At 32.2% G+C, this 17,220-nt stretch overlaps 1 protein-coding gene across 6 annotated transcripts in view; it reads left to right on the top strand.

The window, feature by feature from the left end:
* LOC113552815 (cardioacceleratory peptide receptor) overlaps positions 1–17,220 on the top strand; it is a 204,732-nt gene that overhangs the window by 123,659 nt on the left and 63,853 nt on the right. Inside the window, exon 1 of one of the 6 annotated variants that reach the window (XM_026955777.1) lies at positions 14,109–14,276. The exons of the other annotated variants lie outside the window; for them this stretch is intronic. The gene's annotated coding sequence lies outside the window, so the exon portion shown is untranslated. Of the gene's footprint in view, positions 1–14,108; positions 14,277–17,220 lie in introns of those variants that run through there. 6 annotated transcript variants of the gene reach the window in all.

The raw sequence follows: 17,220 nt of genomic DNA, 5'->3' as shown, positions 1-17,220 counted from the left end.
AATGAATTGAATATTTACAATATGTGACAATTTAAACTTGTTATGGATATAATATAAATATAAATTTATAAAGAAACTAGTTTTGTACTTAACTACTTTATTTCTGACATTATAGTATCTATATATGACTTATTTATACGCAATAATTGTACTAACCGTATTATTCATATATTATAATATATGATATAATATATTTATAATATAATTCTGATAAAAAAATTGAACTATGCAGATAAGGTTTATTCGCTCTTATATTTTAAAATAAATTGTATATTATTTTTTTGTTATTTACTCGTATTTTCTATGAACTGAGATATTGTTACTCATAGAAATAGTTTGATAGGTTGTATTTTATTTGAATATAATATAAATTGTTAAAATTAGTGGTTTTGACTGTCAAATAATGAATGGAAAATTTTATGAAATTATCGCCATTCACAGAATTATCTGATAATTTTTATAGTAAACAAAAGTCATGTTTATAAAATATATAAAAACTTAATATTATATTTTAAAATTACCTTTTCTAATAATAGTTATATTATAATTTCTTGCAACGTTCTAGACGTATTAGAATAATTTTTTGGGATTCCAAAGAAAAGCATGTTTTCATAATGAAAGGTGTTAAAAATGTCAACGAATGAATTATGATGTTTCATTTTTAAAGCAATTTCAACAGATACTTGGACTGATGTCAAAACTATAACTTTTTAGATGCCATACGTTCAAGATCTGAATTCGTTTTTTCTTTGACATATTATAATATAATTACTATAAGCTATTTTATACACAAAATATTCTCAAGGAATAAACTCGATTAATATTTATAAAGTGTATTTATAGACAAAATCACTTAATAAATAACTTCGTTGAATATATTAAGACCGACCACTTATAATAATCTATGTTAAAGTCTCGGTGAAAATTAAACATGAATCATTATAAATTATACATTATTCTCATGTCTAATATGACACATGAGCACGGTCAGATAATTTGAATATTTTTAGTCCCTCGATGGTCGAATTATATAACGATGTTTTTACAATATTCGGTGATTGACTAAATTATTAAAAACAAAATTCCTAATAAATTACATACTTAGTATACACACACGTGACACGCAAGAGTTTCAGATTTAATGACGTCAACACTTAATTATGTTTTACATGCTCGATGTTTATATTTAAACTTTAATCAAGCAAGAAGAGTTGTATATTGACCAATGGACAATGAAAGTCGAATGTGTAATCCGATTGACCAGCAGCATTAATCGCGGTCATCAAACGTTTAAAAAGGCCTTACAGAAATACATTAGTCATTGCGCCACTGCGGTACTTAACTTCACGGCTAATACAATATGTTAATAGCATATATTAACATATTGTATTAAAATTGTTTTTAAATATACATATCTATTCGTCAAATCATAATTGAAGCATTATAATTATTTATATTTATGTACCGAGTTTGTTCGTCTATATATATATATATTATAGATATACGTGTTTTACATGTATTATAGCTATTAATATAAGTCAATAAACACATCTGATACACTATAGTCGACTACTGCAGTTGTATATATTATTATAATTTCATAAATTTTTTTTTGTTTGTTTTTAAACGCTGCAATATATTATAAAATCATGCGTTCTCTTATTTTTAAATTGTCAATAGCAAATAGCGTAATTTAAATTATCATTGAAATAATCAGTTATATGGTACGGGACGGAAAAATTGATGACAGTACGTTTCACATACACGTCCGTATCCGTATTAAAATATACTCACGCAGCAGCTTCACCTAACTAAGTGGATTGGAATGAACCGTGTATTCCTTGAAAAAGTGGCACGAAAAACACGATCATTATAATATTAAATACGAATACCAGGAAAACTCGATTTATCTCAATTTACGTCAACTAAAATAAATGACTTATTATATATGCAATTCGAGTTTATTTTGTATATACATTATATGATTTAATACACATTCATATCAAAAATAAACTATTACTATTCTTTAACATAACAATTTACTATAATATCGTATTTCACAACATGGCTAGGTGTTGAAAATAAACAAAAATCGTATATTAAACGTAGACCGGATGTTACTTAGCCGTGTAAAACAAATTTACTGATTATAAAAAAAAAAAGTGGAATTATAAAGATTGTAATCATACAATTTAGTACAAAAAAAAATTCTTAATATTATACTATGCATATAGGACCTATATACCTACATATACCTACGTAATACATAATAATTATATACACTATATAGTATATATAGTATCCTTATGTACTGTTTACCATCCGAACGGATTATTCGATTATTACAATAATCATATGTATTCAAAATCACAGCCATAAAAACATGGACAGTAAAATGTATCTTAACACCTTAACGAATATACCTCCGTAGTACTAAGAGTATATAATAGGTTTATCATAACTCCACAAATAATTTTAAATTTTATTTTATGTCAGGGATCCTGGGCTATTAATTCACCGGTGATTAAATTTTTGTAACAAATTCGCTATATTCCTTTATAATATTATATTATTAATTCATATACATATTATGTTATTGCTTATTTATTTATCATCAGGTAACATTTAAGCAAAAATCACCCAGCGATAACGGTAAACATTAAGTTATCGGTCAACTCACATTAATAATTAAAAATCGCACAGATGAAAATGTCAAAAATATAAATTTTTATTCTTAACGATAAACGATTACCACCCCCACAAGCACGCGTCTGGCTCAATGCCAATATAACCGAAGGACGAATTAATCGGAAACAATAAAAGTCGTTTTGCGCGAGCAGACTGGATCGTCCTATATATCACAGCTTTATATAATTGCCACAAAAGCCGATCTAGGTGCACGCTTCGAAATGATTTTTCGACCACTTCCATACAGCCAACACGACTATTTATCCGATGTTTCGAGAAACAAAAATTAATAAATATAATAATTACGATTAGAGTTTTAAAATTTCATGAAATTTATATTTTGAAATATTTCATTGCAATGAAAAATAAAATATAAATTATTATATCTTAAAGTTTATAATCACGTTAACTTGCAAGTAAAAAATTTCAAAAGTTGGTTTATTGTGTGAAACAAAGAAAATATATATAATAAATAATAATAATAATAATAATAATAATAACCAATAAGGACCCAATTAATAATACAAGTGATAATCATCAAGTTGTGCATATTTAGTGCATATTTTTGTATATTTGCTATCAATATTTTCTGACATAATCAATTTATTATTTCTATTCAACTATAACCGAATACATTTAAAAAAAAATGAAAAAAATATTTTTCAATATTTCATTGAAATATTTCAATTGAAACATTTCAAGTGAAATATTTCAAATTTTGAACCCTAATTATGATACCGCAGCGGCGTCCCGTGTAGGCTATTTAGCTACACTGCTGTGGTGAAATCGAATTCTCTGAGTTGGATACGTCACGATAATGATTTATTATGTCTTATTCTAATAATAAAGATATACAAATCGCAATAATATAAAACAGCCGTTGTCGTCGTTTTATCACACAAATTGGCCAGACGATTTTAATATCAACAACTGTTTTTCATCACATTGCTATGGTTAATAAATATTCGCAAACATAATATTATGGATTAAAGTAATACATTTTTTCTTAGTCCTTTCTGTTTTTTTTTAAATTTTTTTTTATGTTTACAATATTTTTATCGTAAATATGTACTCGAAAATGTTCATGTTCATGTGGTATATCGTTTCGTCATCGTCGGGGACGATCGTTATCTACAATTATAATTATTATTACGTATATCCATCGCCGACCACCGAAATTACCGTCGGGACCATGACATGCGACTTTATTGCAAGCCCGTCCACAACGACCACTACGAAAAACGATTGTCAATCGCTGCCGGAAACCACCACGTTCTGTCCACAACGGCCGACGTCCACGATCCGATGTCCGATAGTGCTTCCGTGGCCATTCCGGAAGCTACCTTCTTCACCGTGTCCGTCACCACCACCACCGTTGTCGACACCACCACCACCACCACCACCACCACCACTATCGTCAACACGTACGTCGCTGCAGATTACCTCGCGCACGACGACACTACCTCCATGCACTACGACTACGAACTGTCCACTGTCAATGAACACCGCCGACGATGAACCACCGTACGAATTACAGTGGACGCCACCTGCAACCATGACACCACCTCCAATTAGGATTTGGACGGTAACCACCGCAACCAGTAGTCGTCCATCGACGTCCTCCTCTACATGTCGATCGTCTATTTCACGCACACGACCTCCTACTGTGTCCGTGCCTAGAGTTGCACGTAAATCGCTAATGTTTTAAAATGTTAAGTTTTTATTTTTTCATAATACAATATTCCAAAAATGTCACTATCAATTATCATAATGTATCATGTTATTATACCTTAAAATGCCGATAAAAAGTATAGAACATTTTAGTTTCTGCGAGCGAAGCAAAGAATGTATTAGTCTTACAATCGTGTTATTTTTTATTTTTATTATTTATGCACGTTATTTCGTAACCGGAGTACTAACCGCCCAGGGTATGCTCATTTTGTTTAAGCTCCATCAATGATTTCTATTATTAATATTCAACTAAACCAACCACTAAACCGGGTAGGAGACAGCAATGTATGATAATTTGCATTCGTATGGTTTTATTATGTTTTTTTTTTTAATACTGTTTAGTACTTGTAGTAACTATTAGTATATTATTCTATATAATAGTATGACTTTACTCAAAAATTCATAAGTGACTTGATTTTTGAGCCTATTTTCGGGAAGATCTTTTTCTATTGAACGTGAAGTTATTCTTTAAATTAGTCAAGTTTTCTTAGAATATAATCTATTGAAAACAAAGTATTAAAAGATTCAAAATTTTAAAACAAATTTTCTATAGAAAAAAAAATGTGTTTATAATTTTAAATTGAATACTCATAAAATAAAAATGAATAAAAAGTAGTGATTTTAATGCATAAGTCGCATCGTCATTAAGTATTATAAATATTAAACTAATTATTTATTTATTATTTGGCCGAGCATGCGCCACTTACTTAGCTTGCTCTGGCCGAACGTTACTGATTAAAACTCATAACTGTTACTATTGATTATTGGTTTAGAGCTTTAATAATTTTGACTGAACAACCTTGTCAATAAAAATTGCCATCGTATAACACATCAAATTATAATAGGATGTGTCACATAGTAAATTTTTGACCATAATATACACCTGAGTTTACATTTTTCGTAAAGTGTTTTCACATATTATACCAAGAAGATTTAAAGATTATGCATTATTATATTTTGTCAAATATTTTTTGATGAAGTGTATCTTTCAATTTTATTTTTTATACAATTTACAACTCATTTCACGCAAAAACTAAATATATTAAATATTAAATAATTTATTGAGAGCAATAATACCGATTGGCTAACAATTTAAATAGTTTTCTGTGTTATCGCATCTTTTCGACTTTATCCACAGGGTTATAGGGTTTGGAATATTAAAAACGAGTAATAGAAAAAGTGTATACTTAATAATTAACTTAAACTAGTACTGTTATCCAATATGAAATCAAAGAATTTATTGGATTTTTTACTCCAATTTTCGTTTATTTGAAATAAGTAATATGAGAAAATATCAAAATATAATTATGTCACAAAACACAACATTATATTTTTTATTTGATTATGTATATATTGGGTAATATAACACATTTTTAAGAATATTTAACAGCAATAGTCCCTTATTATATTAAAAACATATACGACAAATCAAATGAAATCCCTAATTCTCTTTAGAAAAAATGTCTTTCATAAAAATTTAAAATTAATTTAAGTCAATTAATTATCATACATTTATCGCTAGTTATAACAACAAAAGTTCACCACAGAATCAATATTTTAAACTTTTTAACGTATACATAGTGAATTAACGATAAAGTTTCTTTAAAAATAAAGTTTCTATGCTGAAAACATGGTCTTATCTAATCTGACTTTTGAGGAATCAGTTTATGTGGCGACAGTCCAAGCGTCACTTAATGTATTTCGTTATAAATAATATATAATACATAATTTTAAATTAAAAATTAAAACAGTTAAATATTTATAAATTAATATTTTTATTTAATTAACATTCATATTTAGATGCATCCCAGTTGCGGTAGTGTGCTGTAACAATACATATTTTCTTGAAGAATAAATAAATAATAATCAATACAATTATGCCCGTAGAAGTGTAGAACATCGAAATAGATGGTTATTAAAAAAAAATTATAATGAAAGAAAACCAATAAATGAATATGAAGAAACAAATAGACGATAAAATCATCGGAATTCTTTATAAATCCATGAACCTTCGCACTCATAAATTAATAACCAACAGTGTAAACATTTTATGATTTCTGTGACTTTTAGATTTGGTAAAATATACACAACAACTATAAGAAATTCTCTACCATCATCCGTTTATTTGAGAAATAGTACATTATATGGTATAAGTATATAGTATACGAACACACACGAGAGTGTTGATCGGCGGCGGAGAGGGGAAATAACAGCATAAGAGTCGCCCGACTACCCCTAAAGCGATCCAATAGATTCTTCACGTCAAAAACGTTTTTGATAATACAACAGTACACTATAGTTCAAACCCAGCGATATTCAACTTAAAAATTAATAATAATTCCTCGAAATAGTGAACCCCAGCAAAACTAATCATGAACCTTACTGCCGAAAAGCCTGGCGGGCGTCGCCGACGACGAACAGCGGTAGTGTTGGACCACTCGACAGTTTCATGCTGTCTAACAGAAGCATCTTTCTGTATTCGGAAATCTGAGGCATCCGACAATTGGCGCATGGCGGTGACGTCCGACGAATCATTCACGCAGTGGCATACGTCGAGTCTTGCACGGCGGTGGCGTCCGATGAGTCATGCACGGTGGTAGCGTTGGTCGAGTCTTGCACGGCGGTGGCGTTCGACTGCGGGTCGTGCACGGCGGTGGCGTCCAAGCGGCCATGCACGGCAGTGGCGTCCGATGAGTCATGCACGGTGGTAGCGTCAGACTGCAGGCTGTGCACGGCGGTGGCGTCCGACGTGTCGTGCACGGCGGTGGCGTCCGACGAGTCATGCACGGCGGTGGCGTCCGACTGCAGGTCGTGCACGGCGGTGGCGTCCGACTGCAGGTCGTGCACGGTGGAGGCGTCCGATGATTCTTACACGGTGATGTTTTCCGATGGCCAGCAAAAGTGCACTGTGATGAACAGCGTGTCGTCGACGGCGGACATCGAATATGCTGTGAACAGCGAGTCGGCGGTGACGAACAATGATCCTGTGGCGGTGAACAGCGAGTCTTTACCGGTGGATTGCGGATAGGCTTTGGACAGCGGGTGGACGTAAAACGGCGGCACGTACACTGCGATGATGATCGACGGTCGGCCGATGTTCCACCGCAGGCAGGCCTGTTCGTATTGCCCTTACAAGTCACGGCCCTACTATAAGGCGTAACGTATTCGGGCGTCGACACATCATGATGCATGTAATCCCACATCACTATCACACCCGACGACACTGACATGACGTAAAAACATAGAAACAATAATATTTTCGTTACCGAATACATCTTCATCGGATGGGTACAAAACGAATTAGTATGTCCGGCTGGAAGGTCAGAAAATAAATGGACAGTTTTTTTACATAATATTATTAAAATAGGTACTATCATTATTATAATATTGTGTTGATAACTGTTGTCTGCGAAACTGTATAATGGCCAACATAATATTTTAATAAAAATAATAATACGTTTTTATAGTTTACTATGGGTTTTTTTCTGTTATATTTATAAACCATAGGCATCGTACTTGTATACTTTAAGTCCTAACGATATGTAATAAAATTAACATTCAACCATGTACCGAATAAAACAAAAATGTATTCGTAAAAAAAAAAAAATATGAACTTGATTTTTAATTTTTACGTTTAGGATTTACATGTACGGTTTTTGTATTGAAAATTATAATGAGTTCATTAGGCGCATTCAATATTCATATAGTATGAAATATGAATATAATAATTAATATTAACTATTATTACCTCTACTCTTCATATCTACAGATAATAATAGTTACGTTATAGTGATATAGTAAAATAAAAGACGGTATTACAGGTACAACAAATTGATGGTGATAAATTGATAAACTGATGAATTCATGTGATAAAACCACAAAAACTCAATATCCTCAATTTTAATTTACACATATAAGACATCATATGTACATATGTAAGTTTTTAATGCGTCTTATAATTTATAACAAAACATGGGTTACAAATCATAATACTGGAAATTGAGCTATTAAAATTAAAAAAATCACTAAATTTACATGAATGCGCATTAAAATCGTTTGATTGTTCAGTCGTTAAGAAATAAAATTAATTTATAATTTATATAAAAATAAATCTAATAAACTAAAAAAAATTTAATTATTTGTGGTTTTTTTTTGCATATTTGGTGACTATTTTAGAACAATCTTATCTAAAAGTCAATATTACAACGTCATATAAAATGAATTAGGTAAAGAGAACGCAATACAAAAAGCGCCAGAAAATATCATTCAATTTCGTACGCAGGTGGACAAGTCATTCCTTGTAATACGTCATTTAATAACTGCTTCATAATATTTCTGGTGCCAGGTAGTTTTTACGCACGGCGTTATAGGTGCTACTTAATAAAAAAAAAAAACCTTAATTTCCATTAAGCAAGATGACAGCCAATTCACTTTTCGGTAAAAAAGAAAAAAAATATATAATTTTATATTATTATTTATTACACATATTTTACCTACATTTTCACCTTTCTGATCGTACGAAGGTCCATAGTAGTAGTGTTTTCGAATAATTGCACCAAGCGACTTTCGAGATGATATTATATTATAATCCTATTTTAATTTTCTGGAGATCATAGGTAGTGGTCACATCATACAAGAAAAATGTGTCTCCTGACTCCTTCATATAATGACTAGAGTATTGAGAAACTAATGGTTTTTATAAAAACACGTCTCGCCAACATAAGTCTTAATATATTATTATACATCGCGATTATATGCGTGTATATATATTTATATAAAAGATCCATTAAATCTAAACATTTATCACTGGCCCATTATCGTTCGTAAACAACCCCTCTAAATCATAAGTCAAACTATGATTGTTTATGAGATACAATGCACTGACATTTTATCGTTTTGATATTGTAATAATAAACCAATATTATAAATGTCGTGCGTGTTTTATTATTATTTTTATTATTATTGTGTAACCATAAACTGATTAATATTATTATTTCGCGTGTAATGATAATCGCTAGTTTTTTTTTTTTTAAATATATCGAAATGATTAAATCTATCTTGACAACATGATATGCGAGTGAATAAAAAAAAAAAACAAAAAATACATAATAAACAATTTCCTCCGTACGTTACAATAGTATAAAATAATAATAATAATTATGCGGTGTGCGCAATAATTTTTGTTCCGCGATTTGTGCATATACCTTGCTACTTTATGTCAAACAAACACGCATGCTGTTCGTCGATTAATACAGTTATATGTAAGTACACGACATTTTAAACGCGGCGAATTATTATATTTATTCCCCCTTTATTTTGCTCGTAACTCGTAAGCATGTCGATCACCTCTAGATTTATAGATACATAGAACGATGTATAGTGATTTACCAAGCATGTTCACCTAGAATTTTTTATATAATTATTAATATATTCAAATTCTGATTTTTGGAAATTTTAAATACACTTAAACACCAGCATATTCTCAAATTCTTGAGGTGTTTCGTAATACTTAAGGTAGTGTCCTGTAGTGATATTATAAGCGTTCGTTTTTTCAAACGACAATTTCCCCTATATATACAATCAATTATTTATTGCATAATTTTTCACAAAAACTTATTTCAAAAATTTAAAGGGTATTGTTTTTGAGTAATTTAACTTTATATCTCCGCAGAACATTGTAAAGTATAAAAACTCAAGAATTTGAAAATATGGTCTTAACGTATATTTTATAATTACAAAAAAAAAATAGATTTGGATAACTACTTTATTGAAGAAATAAAGGAGGTAAGCATGTTTGGTGAATCATCCTGTATATAAATATACAATTTTTGTTTCAATAAACGGGTCGATGCACACAATTTATTATTCTTTCTATGAATAATCACAATATTGTAGAATTCCGGTATAACTCGGTAACGGCGACAACGATGACGACGATTTTCCCGAGAAATTTACCACTCGGGCCAAATTTATTTCCATACTATTATAATTTATAATGTTTCATTTCCTGTCAGTAGCTGAAGCTATCCCTCTCGTATTCCCTTATACGTTCACGCTCAAATAATACTTTCAAAGTAGGTAACATTACCGTATAATATGTGTTGACGAAATCGGACGGTATTGATTTTTCGATGGATCCGAGACGAACGACAATCCGACGACAGTGTCTTGGAAAAGTAGAATTACGTACTTTGACAAATGAAACTCCTGTCAACCGGCATTAGCAGTTCACTTGCACATGTACAAATGTACAATATAAAGCATGTGTATATACACTGTGAGTTGTATCTCACGCGGGAGTACAAATTATATAGGATAGATGTATGAAAGTTGACGGTTTAATGAAAATCGAAAACAGAGTAGCATCTAAAATATATAATTTACTCATTATCGCCATGGCGCCATCACTAGTTGCAGTAATTGGAATAATTTCTAGCAATGGAACACTACAGAGTTCCACCATGAATATCTATATGAAAAACACATGACGCAATAATATTTTAGTAATGCGTTTTATGTCCATTAGAATATTAGACATAAACAGGCAACATGTTTTTTTTTAGGTAGGTTGAGAGAATTATCTTTCTTAAAGTACATTTATGAAGACTATACTTGATGTATCTGATCCAGAGATATACTAACGGGGGAGGGGGTATACTCTATTTAGCATTATTTGTTTATTGATTTCTTTATTACAGTTTATTTCTGTATAACTTTATTATTAAAATAAAAATTCACGTTTTAATTACGTTTTTTAATTTTGTCTCTTAACAGCTAGTTATTAACTTTTGCAGTCAAATAATATTTATACATTTTAAAAGAACGTACCACTACATGTTATCCTACAAGTAACTATCCGCGGTTCCCATTGATTTTTTCAAAGGCATCGTAATTTAAATAATATCTGTACACGCAGTTTTCGATAGCACTATGACTTATAAGGAGCGTCAAACAATAAATTATTACAATCTCGTAGATCATAATATATTAATATGTAATATAGTTTGATTAGCCACTCGGGTGGCACGACCGGAGTTTTTTATAACATAATAATGATTGCTCGTGACATTGAATGTTGTATAAAAGTGTACACTTATATGTGTCTCGGAAGTGTTGGAATTCCCAGTGAGAAAGTCCGCGGGAGGAGTATCAGTAAACGTTGTTATTAATATTATATTATAATATTATGGACGAAGAAACGCGTCGCCGTGGCGTGATTTATTCGCGTAACACGCGCGCTGCGCTCCGCGGAAAACTATTCAGCACACGCGAACCGATTTCAAGCCACAATCCTCTGAGTGTAGATCACGCGAATCTGCAGTTATAGTACTATCGCACACGGATATCGTATAATACAATTATAATGAAGAAGTGACTTGTTGTTGCGAGTAACGTCTCACGGGACGGACGGGGACGCTATCGCGGAAGTGTTCTCCCGGGCGTAATAAATTATTATTCTATTAGTTTACACGTTTAGTTGAAATAATTTCGGTGAAAAATGTTTTGACGAGTGTTTCCATGAACGGCACGTTATCCGACTTCGAAAGTCGTCTTATTACGAACATATTATATATTTTATAAATATATAACAACGTATTATTGCGTCTCGTCGTTTCTTCGTATCGCGACGAAGGGGCCGCAATAGCATTAAAATATAATATTATAATAACCTTTTTCTCACACCCCCTCCGGCGAGTGGGTGCAGCGTGCACGCGTCGTTCTCGTTGCCGGCAACGTAAGTATATACCATTATACTTACGCTCTGTCGCTCTGCCGGTATTGCGTCTGCCGTTTCCTATCCGCTACGGAAATCTATTCACGTCAATAATGTGTGTACAAAATAATAATAAGTATACACCGCGCAGCTACAAGGTAGAGGTCTAAATCTGACTGTAGCGTGTATAATACGTATATATTTATTATATATATATATTATACGATACGAAAATTTCTCGTCGGCCCGTCGGCCCGCCGGCGCGTGTTAATTCGTATACTTCACACATATGCGTGCGCGGGACATCTGACGATGACGAGCAGGCGCCTGTCTTTGGCCTGAGAAACGGTTTTTCTCCAGAACGAAAATAACGATAAGGCGTACGAATGAGATCGTAAAAAATATACTTTGCAACAGCGCGGACGACACAACGCGAGTATTCGATGTTACGAGTAATAATGTGCGATGATCGAGCGTCATGTTTTGATGCCGCCGTGGTCGTTAATCGCTGCATACCGATAACCTGGTCAAAATACGCGCGGGTGAACCGCGCATTCGTACGATTATGTAGTTACCGCGCGTGGGATATGTACCACGATTAAAGAACGACGTCTTCAACCGTGGTATGTACACACGTACGCATGTGCGCGCTAATACAATGAGCTCCCGGCGATTCTATATAACAACGAATCTATTGGAGATTTTGATTTTTCCAATTTTTAAGGTACGAGTGTTGTCGATGAATCACTCTGTATAATATTTTATATGTTGGTACTCGGGTCCGAACCGTTGGAGTTTACGCGCGTGCACACGCGTGGTATACGATGGTATATACCAGTGACACGGTGCGTGCGTGACGATTCGCGTAAAAGGTGCGTCGGCCGGCAAACGGCTTTTCGCACGTGGACGGACGCGTGTAAACATCAGGCGAAATGAAAATCCGGGTGCCGCCGAGACAGACAAATGGGTCGGTCACGTCCGTCGAATCTGGTCAGTAATAATCATCTGTAGCGCGCATGTGTTGCAAGTATATAATATCTAAATATATCTATAATAATATATCTATCATTATCGTTATTACCGTTTTCGTTATCGTCATCATTATTTACGGTGCGGTTCACGAGTGCGGATCTACGCGCGTACATACATATACGTTTTCGACGTGCGTTCGGTTATTATACCGACGCTGTTACAACACGCGGTTATAAGGTATATTATAATGGGTATACTGGTTTGCGTATTTTTCTATCGCGGATTGGTAAATATAAACATCGCGGTCGTTGTAATATCCTATGGTTTGTATATGTGCATGCCAGAGGTATATATAATTGAATCTCGCGGGTGCGAAATTTCGCGGACCCACAATTTCTGGTACGTGGTTTAGCCAGCAAAACAAAAACCTAATTGAAACAGACGCGAACTCGTCGTGAGAGACTTATATAGACGCGTACGTCTCGCGTATTACTTGTATATTATTATTATTATTATGATGTACAAATAAATAATTTAAATTCGCAAATGTTTACCTATTCTGTATTTGGGCGAGACCGGTCCGCGAGTATAGGTGTGTGTGTGTGTGTGTATGTGCGTACGTTTGGATTTCGAAAACTGCAAACAATATAATTACGGGAGTATATAATATTATGAGCAGAAAGCGCGCGCACGAAACCGATAATAGAAAATAAAACGCCCCGCCACCGTCGATGGACGTCACCTCCTCCGCCACCACCTCCGGATTTGCAATAGATAATCTCATTCGGTCTCGATTGAATATTTTTCATCGGTACATATACGAACGCAGCATATATACATAATATTTCCGAGTCGTATATATTTCGCACAATCGTCACAGCCGTATAGGTGTACACACTGCACATACACACACATATACCTATATATGATATATGGCTGGCAGTAGGTGTCGACGACCGACGTCCGTCGCGTCCATTTCACGTGCGGGATCACGGAATTACATATCATAATTATTAACATAATATTAAATAATTACTATATAAATACCGTCTTCCGCGATCGAGATTGTGTGTATGTGTGTTAAAAAACGTGTCTAATTAACTGTCATCGACGTCGTTTGAACGATTCGAACGAGTGATTTTACGACACACCCCGCAAGTCTATATACAAGGTAAATTAAATGTATTTATAACAATAATATAATGTTCTTTTAATTTTTTTTTTTATCGCATACTCGCAAACAGAATGTTTTTCCGTCAATTTTTATGGTAAGAATACAAGAATATTTGTATACCTAAAGTCTATGTATACTGGTATAGGTATCGTGGTATACCATAAATAACCGATTCAATATAGTTTAATGAATATACACGATCATATCTTAGAAGTTACTCAAAGTTTAAACTATTCGATCGCTATAGAAAACGCAACAAGAACAATACTTAAAAGTAGCTTTTATATCGTACCGCTCCACACTTCTTGACTAAACTTTAGAAACTTAACTTTAAATAATAAATTATTTTGGTATAAACTTCTATATTTTCGGAATTCTACTTTTAAAAGAACATACAAAAAACACAGTACAACTTGAAAATTCTTCAATTGATTTAAAATATAAATTGACAAAGAGTAAAATATGTTTTTGCCGCTTACGTGTTCGTCTGATCGCGTGTCGAACTGCAAGTATGCACAAAATGCAAATGGGCAAATGTATTCAATTACACTAGCTGGGCAGGACGTAACGAAGTTCGTAATCGTTCGACATCAACGTTCAAATTTATTCGGTCGAGACACGTTGATTGCAATGAATAAATGATTAGTACATACATCGACAGTGTTGTATAATATTATATACTTAACACTTGTGTACACGTCTTGTAGTATTATAGCCATGATGATCATCATTTTTAATAATATAGTGACTCATGTGACTGACTGTGTGAGTGTGTTAGTGTGCTTTTAAGTTTCTACTTTAGTTTATAAGCTAGATACGTATTTATAAGACATAGACAATTAAGAAATTAATTATCAAAATGCGTATTTTAAACTCCTATTTCCGCCAGATTCGTTTTGTTCTAATTTTCACTTGTATTTCTTAAATATATATATGTATACATAACTTGTTTAAAACGTGAATTGTTTGAATTTTCATTAAAAGTTTTTGTTTTATTCTAAAACTTATTATCCCAGTGCGGAATGACCCTTCGTTTCAATTATTTATCTCTGGGTCGCGAGACGTATTTAAACCGGGTCCCGTAAAATGTATACATCAATTTAAACTTTTCCACTTACACCTAAAATAACACGTTAAATCCTTATGATGATTGCGATCTTCTTAATAGGAAAAGATTTTAAGCCGCACAGAAGAAAAAAAAATAACAAATGCTATACACAATGTCAGCAGGGAAAATATGATTCTATTGAAATACACTGTAAAACAAACATTATTATTATTGTCAACTATACATAAGAACAATTTCAGCGCACGTGTGTGTATATTTAAAACACAGTTACAAAATATGGTAGTCGGTAGGCAGAAAAAGAAATATATAAGTACACCCCGATTGTTTGACATCACAAAACAAATCATTATATTAAATTGGCTTACATATTATTTTATTTACGTAATTTTGTTTTTATATAATTTTAATATTTTCTCTGATAAACTTTTTTATTTTCAAGTTACAAAAACATTTTAAATACAAAATATTTTAATGAAAATGAGTACCTTCTTTAAGCAAAGCTTGTGTTGAAGGAAGAGAGTACTTACATAATATTTACTTATTTATTTCTATCTAATATTATTTCATGGATATCAACACCCGATTATTATTATTTAGCGAATCTAAAACGAATTTGTGTGAATCACGGTTATTTAATAATATATATTATTTTCCTGCATAATAATAATATATAAAAAATGAAAATGTTTGGGGGCAGTTTTATGCAGTGGCGGCAGAAACAATATACATTATTCATTCATCGCGTAATATATCTTTAAATTGAATTAATACGTATACGACGGTGTATTTGAATCACGTACGAAACGGAATAACTTATTCTCTCGTTGAGCTCGACGGCTTATACGTTAGACTCAGGATAGTGTCGTATAAGATACTCTTCAAATAACACGGGTGGATATAACCTAATAATCATAAAATTACAGTGTTTCTATGCAAATCAACTATGATAATGACTATTATGTAGGTTTGATAAGTAATGATACTGCAGCTGCAGTCACCGATGTGATATGATTTATGATACAAAGATTTACGTTATAATGTAATTAGTATATGACATACTATCTAATGATAATAATGTACTACAATATACATGATGATATTATAATATTATATCTATATTGGTACGGTTTCACACAAAATGCAATATCACATATTATGTATAAATACTACCTTATGTCTTATTTTATATACAAGATGCACATTTGTGCAAAGTGTCATCCACGATATTTTTTTGGAAATGTTTGGTGGGTCTATCTAGTACAGTGGTTTTCAAACTTTTATTGTACACGGCACACCTTACACTTCAAAAAATTTTCACGGCACACTGACCTTTTTTTTAGATGAACAAAATTGTTTTGAATTATTATAATTATATATATATTTAATAAGGAATATATGATTGATGAGCTAACAAATATTTTTAATTCTTGGACGAATAGTTGACATATACCCGCGTTTTTTTAAATCACAATTCAATGCAATCAGTAATTTATGGAAAAATTATGGCACACTTAGTGGATACTCACGGCACATTGGTATGCCACGGCACCCAGTTTGAAAACCACTGATCTAGTAGGTACAACAATGAATTTTTATTTAAACCCAATGGCTGAAAAAGTTATATAATTTTCGCCTGTCAGCTATTATGTGACATTTTTTTTTTTTTAGAAGATTGGGCTAATTTGTTTTTAAAATGTTGTATGATAATTTTCACCTAACTTTTAGTTAAATAAACAACTTATTTTCTATGGACTAAGCTGTTTAAATTTATTATACTGTAATAAAAATAATATTCTCATTTCTCTTTACCATTTCAAATAAGGGCGCGTGTAACATATATGATTCTATAAAATATTGTGCCTACAATCTGCG

Source organism: Rhopalosiphum maidis, chromosome 4, assembly GCF_003676215.2.
Source record: "Rhopalosiphum maidis isolate BTI-1 chromosome 4, ASM367621v3, whole genome shotgun sequence".
In the NCBI taxonomy this organism is placed as follows: Eukaryota; Metazoa; Arthropoda; class Insecta; order Hemiptera; family Aphididae; genus Rhopalosiphum; species Rhopalosiphum maidis.
This window is presented reverse-complemented; position numbering and strand designations above follow the sequence as displayed.